The sequence below is a fragment of the Quercus lobata genome, chromosome 3 (genome assembly GCF_001633185.2).
Source record: "Quercus lobata isolate SW786 chromosome 3, ValleyOak3.0 Primary Assembly, whole genome shotgun sequence".
NCBI classification, from domain to species: Eukaryota; Viridiplantae; Streptophyta; class Magnoliopsida; order Fagales; family Fagaceae; genus Quercus; species Quercus lobata.
Window position 1 is genome coordinate 3,184,043 of NC_044906.1, and position 9,883 is coordinate 3,193,925.

The 9,883-nt window shown below is 30.8% G+C and overlaps 1 pseudogene; it reads right to left on the bottom strand.

Annotated features, from left to right (window-relative positions):
- Nucleotides 1–5,314: 5,314 nt before the first annotated feature.
- Nucleotides 5,315–9,668, bottom strand: LOC115979802 (annotated as a pseudogene).
- Nucleotides 9,669–9,883: the final 215 nt, after the last annotated feature.

A 9,883-nucleotide genomic window follows, 5' to 3' on the forward strand; every position in this document is an offset into this window, starting at 1 on the left:
GCATGCCAATTTTCATGCCAATCGAAGGTAATTTACAATTTGATCTTTAAACTCATCTTTTATGCGTTATGTTAAACTACAAAAACTTGAATTTAAACAATTGATTGATGACGTGGCTATTAATTTTTGATTACCTTGAAATTTTGTAAGCATGAAAAATATATGAAGATAATGTAATCTACCAGTAGATTTGTCAAAATTTACATTGAATTAAGAAATATAGGGTAGGGTTTAAGTTACACCTAATGCAAGTCTAAAAAATGTTACACCAACCAATAACTTATTATTGAATTCATATTTTGAAAATCCAACCTTTAGATTACATGATCTATATGTTATTAACATGCATGCCAATTTTCATGCCAATCGGATGTAATTTACCATTTGATCTTTAAACTCATCTTTTATGCGTTATTTTAAACTATAAAAACTGAAATTTAAACAATTGATTGTTGACGTGACTATTAATCTTTGATCACCTTAAAATTTTGTAAGCATAAAAAATATATGAAGCTAACGTAATCTAACGGTAGATTTGTCAAAATTCACATTGAATTAAGAAATATAGGGCTAGGTTCTAGTTACACCTAAAGTAACTCTAAAAAATGTTACACCAACCAATAACTGATTATTGAATTCATATTTTAAAAATTCAACCGTTGGATTGCATATTCTATATGTTCTTAACATGCATACCAATTTTCATGAAAATCGGATGTAATTTACTATTTGATCTTTAAACTCATCTTTTATGCGTTATTTTAAACTACAAAAATTTAAATTTAAAACAATTGATTGATGACATGTCTATTAATCTTTGATCACCTTGAAATTTTGTAAGCATGAAAAATATATGAAGATAATGTAATCTAACAGTAGATTTGTCAAAATTCACATTGGATTAAGAAATATAGGGTTGGGTTCAAGTTACACCTAATGTAACTCTAAAAAATGTTACACCAACCAATAACTTATTATTGAATTCATATTTTAAAAATCCAACCGTTGGATTACATGTTCTATATGTTCTTAACATGCATTCCAATTTTCATGCCAATCGAATGTAATTTACCATTTGATCTTTAAACTCATCTTTTATGCGTTATTTTAAACTACAAAAACTTAAATTTAAACAATTGATTGATGATATGGCTATTAATCTTTGATCACCTTGAAATTTTGTAAGCATGACAAATATATGAAGATAATGTAATTTAGCAGTAGATTTGTCAAAATTCACATTGAATTAAGAAATATAGGGTTGGGTTCAAGTTACACCTAATGTAACTCTAAAAAATGTTACACCAACCAATAACTTATTATTGAATTCATATTTTGAAAATCCAATCGTTGGATTACATGATCTATATGTTATTAACATGCATGCCAATTTTCATGTCAATTGGATACAATTTACAATTTGATTTTTAAACACATCTTTTATACGTTATTTTAAACTACAAAAAGTTAAATTTAAACAATTGTTTGATGAGGTGGCTATTAATCTTTGATCACCTTGAAATTTTGTAAGTATGAAAAACATATGAAGATAATGTAATCTAGTGGTATATTTGTCAAAATTCACATTGAATTAAGAAATATAGGGTTGGGTTCAAGTTACACCTAGTGTAACTCTAAAAAATGTTACACCAGCCACTAACTTATTATTAAATTCATATTTTGAAAATCCAACCGTTGGATTACATGTTCTATATGTTCTTAACATGCATGCCAATTTTCATGCCAATCGGATGTAATTTACCATTTGATCTTTAAACTCATATTTTATGCGTTATTTCAAACTACAAAAACTTAAATTTAAACAATTGATTGATGACGTGGCTATTAATCTTTAATCACCTTGAAATTTTGTAAGCATAAAAAATATATGAAGATAATGTAATCTAACGGTAGATTTGCTAAAATTCACATTGAATTAATAAATATAAGGTTGGGTTCAAGTTACACCAAATGTAATTCTAAAAAATGTTACACCAACCACTAACTTATTATCGAATTCATATTTTAAAAATCCAACCGTTCGATTACATATTCTATATGTTCTTAACATGCATGCCAATTTTCATGCCAATCGGATGTAATTTACCATTTAATCTTTAAACTTATATTTTATGCGTTATTTTAAACTACAAAAACTTAAATTTAAACAATTGATTGATGACGTGGCTATTAATCTTTGACTACCTTGAAATTTTGTAATCATGAAAAATATATGAAGTTAATGTAATTTAACAGTAGATTTGTCAAAATTCACATTGAATTACTAAATATAGGGTTGGGTTCAAGTTATACTTAATGTAACTCTAAAAAATGTTACACCAACCAATAAATTATTATTGAATTCATATTTTAAAAATCCAACCATTAGATTGCATTTTCTATATGTTCTTAACATGCATGCCAATTTTCATGCTAATCGGATGTAATTTACTATTTGATCTTTAAACTCATCTTTTATGCGTTATTTTAAACTACAAAAACTTAAATTTAAACAATTGATTGATGACATGGCTATTAATCTTTGATCACCTTACAATGTTGTAAGAATGAAAAATATATGAAGATAATATAATCTAACGGTAAATTTGTCAAACTTCATATTGAATTAAGAAATATAGGTTTAGGTTCAAGTTACACCTAATGTGACTTTAAAAAATGTTACACAAACCAATAACTTATTATTGAATTAATATTTTGAAAATCTAACCGTTGGATTACATGTTCTATATGTTCTTAACATGCATGCTAATTTTCATGCCAATCGAATGTAATTTACCATTTGATCTTTAAACTCATCTTTTATGCGTTATTTTAAACTACAAAAAGTTAAATTTAAACAATTGATAGATGACGTGGCTATTAATTTTTAATTACCTTGAAATTTTGTAAGCACAAAAAATATATGAAGATAATGTAATCTAACGGTAGATTTGTCAAAATTCACATTGAATTAAGAAATATAGGGTTGGGTTCTAGTTACACCTAATGTAACTCTAAAAAATGTTACACCAACCAATAACTTATTATTGAATTTACATTTTGGAAATCCAATCGTTGGATTACATGATCTATATGTTATTAACATGCATGCCTATTTTCATGCCAATCGGATGTAATTTACCATTTGATCTTTAAACTCATATTTTATGCGTTATTTTAAACTACAAAAACTTAAATTTAAACAATTGATTGATGACGTGACTATTAATCTTTGATCACTTTGAAATTTTGTAAGCATGAAAAATATATGAAGATAATGTAATCTAACGGAAAATTTATCAAAATTCACATTGAATTGAGAAATATAGAGTTGGGTTTAAGTTACACCTAGTATAACTCTAAAAAATATTACACCAACCAATAACTTATTATTGAATTCATATTTTAAAAATCCAACCGTTGGATTACATGTTCTATATGTACTTAACATGCATGCCAATTTTCATGCCAATCGGGTGTAATTTACTATTTGATCTTTAAGTGGAAAGGCGACAAAAATAAAGCAAAATTTTAAAAATTTAAAGGTTTATTGTGGCGGTCTAACTCGCCGCAAAAAGGAGTATATATTGCAGCGGGTCATTGACATGCCGCTATATCTAAGTCTAGCACCGCTAAAACAGGTTTATTGTGACCCAACGCTGTAGTATGTCGCAAAATACTAGTATTATTGCAGCGGGCATATAGAACGCCGCAAAAGATCTCATCTACAACAGCGGGCCAAAAACGTGCCACAATAGATGACATGTAGCGGCGGTTTTGGCACCCGCCGCAATTGCTTGTTTTTCTTGTAGTGAATGGAACTCATACAGTAGATACAATAATTATTTAAACACAAAACAATTCTTTTTTTCTTTTTTCTTTTTTTGAGGTAACACAAAAAACTAGTAGTTACTTCATTTTTTGGTTCTTTGACATAGATCCATTTCTTACAAAATTTTAGAGCTTTATTTATTTTATAAGTATAGTGTTTCTTATAAAGTTATACTAAGAAATTAACAAAAAAATCCAAAAAAATGTGTATTCTAAATTACAAAAATCAATTGTTTTTTAGGAACCTGCATCCCATTCCACTAGCCCCTTTCACCCTTGTTCTCCATCTTTTAGCTGGGATAAGTGAGAGAGCAATCCACGTGCTTGAGTTAAGTTCTTGGGTTCTCAAAGAAATATTATAATCTTTTATTTTTATAAATATCTAAATTATAAATTTGGATTCACCAAATAAAAGAAACCATTTAAAAAGATATAGTGTTAACGGTTAAAATTCAAAGCACTCAAACGATGCCATTTCCACAAGTCCACCCTTTAGAGAAAAGGATTCAAACGATGTCATTCAGTCCTCCCACGCGTGCATCACTTAATCAAACGCTGTCATTTGTATAGCAGTTGTTAGTTCAAAAGCAGTTATGGATTTTGTTATAGAGCACGTGAGGAAATTCTGAGTTTGTTAAAGCGATCTAATCAAACGATTGTAATATTGTATCAATGATTGAGTGTGAGTGTTTTGTACTATACATTGAGAAGTGTATCTGATCTACAATTAATGAAAAAGATAAAATTTTCAGTCCAATTCTAATCTCTCTCTCTCTTTCTTTTCTTCTCTCTATTACACTTCCTGATATTTTCTCTTGCTTATTTTTATAAACGATTGCTTATTTTTCTTGGTTAGATTCTCAATCTTTGTCTTTTCTCAAAGATCAAAAATTCTTTCATATAGGACATGTTCCATAGTTGATTCTATTGATGGTCAAGCCATTTTGGAGAAGCCCACACAAGAACGCTATAGCAGCTTGGAGAGCTGAACTTGATGCAATACAAGTTTCTAGTTGTACAACTACCATAAAGAGATTACAAAACATGAAGCTTGTTCATTTTTAAAATTAAAATTAAAAAAACCACTTTGACCGGTTTGCATGAAACCTCCAATGCTACTTTTATTTTTCTAGGTAGAACAATGCTACTATTAAGTGCTACCATTAAAACGAAATAAATCTTTCTTTTCTAGAGAGTTTTCCATAAGTAGATCAAAACTTACATAGTACAGCAACATGATACTTCTTCCTATCACATAACAGTGAATTTCAATAATTAAATTTATGATGAGATTTTCTGTATTTACTTCCATCAATTTTTAGCATGCAATGGACCATAGCCATAGATTATAGTTCCAATGATAAGTAATGCAGAAAAAAGCTTCTCATTTACAATCTTCCCTCAGAGCTCTTTAGCCAGCCATCTTCAAATCAGCAATTTCAAGAATAGGTTAACCAAGCCACCAAAGCATCTAAAGAAAACCCTATGATTTAGATTGCAGAAATGAGGATCTCATGGAGGGGGGAAAGATGATCTCATGAAGATTGTGAAAAAATCCTTTATCATAAATGTTATTTTTAACAACTTGCACATCTTCCACTGGGGATTTTCGAAAGAAGGCTCTCCATTTGCTTTCTGAGGCTTTCCTTCAGTACTCATCCCATTGATACTCGCTTTGAGGGCTGCAGCACTCGCCTTTGCTTCATTTATCTTCCCCTGCCAACTTATGTACTCTTGCCACTTGAAAGTCTGCAGTTCCAAGGAAAAAGTGCTACAGTAAGTTTCAGGGTTTTCAAGAGAATATGATTTCAATAGCATCTAAATCACAACAAATTAGTTTATAAAATATTACAAAACCATAACTTAACGGAACTGACGGTTCCCACTATTCTGCCTCAACTAATGATTAAACGCAGGAACAACCCAATTGGGTGAAACAATGAGGAAATGATATCACAACAGCAAATGGTATTTCATCTCTTGTAGGAATCTTTGTTTCCAAGCTACCTTCTTAATCAAGTTGATTTCTTTCCTTTTCCTTTCTTTAGTATTATTAATATTATTATGTTTTTGTAAAATCCAAAAATGTCAACTAGGTTTTGTTCCTAGGATTCTTCTTATAAATTAAGTGGTGTTCTTCAGAGATCAAGCAAAAGTCATGATCAAAATGAAGAAAATTGCATGTCTAACCACAGCTATAACAATTTGAAGCATCCTTAACCCACCCAAGCCATGGGTAGTGATTCTGTAGCAGCAATGCAGCCACACAAGCTTATCCTATATGATTACTTATTCCCCACATCCTTCTCCTTCCATGATTTTATAAAAAGAAAATAAATAATATTATTGAGAAACATCATGGTTGAAAAATAAAACCTCATTTGTGGTAGTATTTGTGAGACAAAGCTTCGCATGATAGCTAAAGAAACCCGCCAATAGCAGTGAAACAATTGCAAGAAACACCATAAGAAGTATTTGTGTATTGTAGGTGGCCAACAACCACTGTTAAAAAGAAGAAAACAATTAAGCAAACTATCATAATGAAAAGAGACAAACAAAAGCAATGAACTATGTAGTATATTTAAAGACATAATAATAAAAAAGTAATTTGATTAAAAAAGAGTAGATAAATAGAGATTTTTTAAAGCCCGCCCTGATGCACAGAAAAAGGTTGAGCACACTATCATAAATGGCTCAAGTATGGAACTTCAACAATGTGCAGCTGTATTATTGAATGATCAATTTAGTAGGATGGAAAAGTGAGAGGATAAAGAAAGTAGGAAGGAATATAAAAGTGAGAAGATGTAGAAGATATCAGCTTTCCATCATGTGTGTTTGGCAGAGGGATGAAAATTAATATAAAATTTCATTGTTCTATTAAAATGAAAAAAATGGGTCCCTTGTGCAACGCTAGGTTGATCTTTCTTCTGGAGAATTATCTAAAGTCATGTATTGATATTCTTAGAAGTTAACGGGAAAAGAACGGAAAACACAGCCACTGTTTGATGTGTGATGCTCAAGAACCCTTGTGCAATGCTAGGTTGATCTTTCTTCTTTTGTTTTCTGTAATCCAGACCCGTAAGTCAGATTATTATTTATTCCAGCCCTATACCAATATGCCAGCCTCGAACTCAACCAACAAACCTAATCTGTACAGATCTGCACCAAATCAATTGGTTTCCTCTCAACCATTACCAGCCCCAAAATTCTTAGAACCTTAAGTGTTAATTCCGAGATCCTGCATCATGCAGCCTTAAAAGAAAGGCTATTTGACTCACACCAGAAACATGGTAAGAGCTAAGAGTATGGTTGTGATAAATCTGCTTCACACCAAAAAAAAAAATATATATATATATATATATATATATGTTGCATAACATGTTGAAAGTTATAGCATGAAAACTAAAATCTTTAACTGAAACTAATAATCAAGTTAACTATTTACAGAGAAGAATTCAAAAATGCCTTTAAAGTTTATTCTCCCTTTAAGTTGCTCCAACGCAGACCATTAGTCGAGGAATAAAAAGATATCAAATGACAGAAGAACAAGGAAAAAGAAAGCACTCATCTATACAACATGTGGAGCTAAACTATGAAAAGAATTTTCAATGCCATTAATCATCAATCATTAGCATGACAACACCTTTACTGGAACCATTTTTTCTTTTTCTTTTTTATTACACCCAGTGGGTCTTGAACCCATGACCTCACCCTCCACCAAGAACTTATAAGGGGGAGGTGCTAGGTGGCTAAAGAAGAATTCAAATATGCCCTTAAAGCAGTTAAAGATTATTCTTCCTTTAAGTTTTTTCATGGCAGACCTTTAGTTGAGGAGGAATCTAAAGATATCAAATCATGACAGAAATAGTAGGGAAATAGAGCACTCACCTATACAACATGTGGAGCTAAACTTAAAAAAGAATTTTCCACACCATAATAAACTGCAACAAATAAACAGGGAAAAAGATGTCACATTTAGGCTCAGATGCAACTGAGCCATAAACTTGAAATTATATAATGCAAATCAGAATTTTACCAATTAGAATATATATAACTCTTAATTCTTTTAATCGTCCAGCAAGAATCAACCCAATGGTAACTGCTCCATATATGCAGAGAAGGAAATGCCTGCAAATCGTTAAGGAAGCATGTAAAATAAATAGAACCTGAAAAACAATCTTAATATAAAAATCAGAGAAGAACAAACAGATACAACATATTGCCTTACATCTCAAATAAAGTTACAATAATTGTTACAAAAATATAGAAGAAACATCAAGGAAACTTCTCACCGATTGACGCTATTTAAAACTTGGAATGAAAGTTAAGAAAATAGTTTGGAACTTCTACACTACTGTGCCATGAATTTCGGCATAGAAAGCATGTCTTCTTTTTCCTAATCGCCTCACAATCTTGGACATGAGGATTAAATGGTCAAATTTCCAAACAGAAGAAAATTAAAGCTTTGTTCAAAGGCCCATCTCATAACATTAGCTGTAGAGATAGATTTGCTACCCCTCATTATCAACATCTTCTAAGAAGGAGGCACTAACTAAAATAATGAACTATTTTATGTAGCCAGAGAAGGCTATTTACCATAGCATATATCTAGAAAGTATAAACTCTGTTGCAAATCAGATATTACTCACCACAAAAGAAAAGCCATAAAGTAGCCAGTGTTTCTCTCCCCAATACAATTATTCTGCACCAATGAAGAGCTAAGTAGAAATTGAAAGTAATATTTAACAATTAAAAAAAAACCATCTCACTACAGAAGATTAAAAAATAATAAACAAAATAGTTTGATATTTTACCATCCATCCACAATGATGGTCAAAGCAAACAACACAGCGATCACAAATGCTGCAGTGCTTGGACCTGGCAGGTCTGAACCAAAGGAGGAAACAATCATTATTAAAAGAATTAAATGAAAGTTTCCAAAGAAATCTCACCAGGTAAAAACTCACTTTGGTATTTTGCAAGTTGAACATTCTTTCTCAGAATAAATAACATTATTGTAGGGATAGGCAGAGAAATATTGAGAAACATTCTCAGCCTTCACCGTTCCTGGATCAGAAAAGCTAGTCAATAGAAAGAGTAGTACACCAATACCAACAGCCAACAAGCTTGTATACCTACAAGAACATATAAAGTTTGAGAAAATTTAGTATGGAATTATGCTGAAAGAATACAAAAAGAGAATAAGAGAGCAAGTGTCAAGCTCCTTCCTACATACCTATGCACTCCACTTAGATAATAGCTAGGAATATAGCTGAAGGAAGACTTCGCAATAGAGTAATAGGTTCCTCCAAGTATTGCAAGATATATGATCTGAAATGAAACAGAATATATAAATAATTAAATATTAATTCCTAACTGAAAAAGAAAGGGGCAATCTGGGTAACATGTCTTAATGGACAACATTTATTTAGCACTTAACAATCAGATTACTAACATGAATTGACTTATATGAGTGACGTCTTAATAGACAATAATTATTTGGCACTTAAAAGGTCAAATTACTAACAAATATAATCATCATGCTTAATATAAAAACGAAACCATATGTGATGAGCTAAAATGAAAATTTAAAAAATGTAAATAGCAAAACAAAAAAAACATCAATCGTTTTTTCTTAGGACAAATATAAAAGCCATTAACTTAATCAACATGTATATCCAGATTTAGACAGCTAGATAGGAGTGATGGAACATATTCTAGCCAAACCTGTTGGCCATCTACTAGTCTAGAATAGCTATCTACTAGTCTAGAATAAATAGCTAAATACTGAGTGACGGTTTTTTTTACTTACCGGTGTGAGAAATTACTTGGTCCATCGAAAATTGTAGGAACTATGGAAGTGGTCTTCCAGGGTTCTTTTAAGTCCCAACTAATAAAACTTTGCCACTTATGCAAATATAACATCACCTAGTGATTTGTGATTTTTTTTTTTTTTATATAAATTTCTTATGCTGATTAGGAAATTGACTCACATTTGCATAAGTGGCATCATCTCATTAATTAGGAGGACCACTCCAGGAGTCCTCTTAGT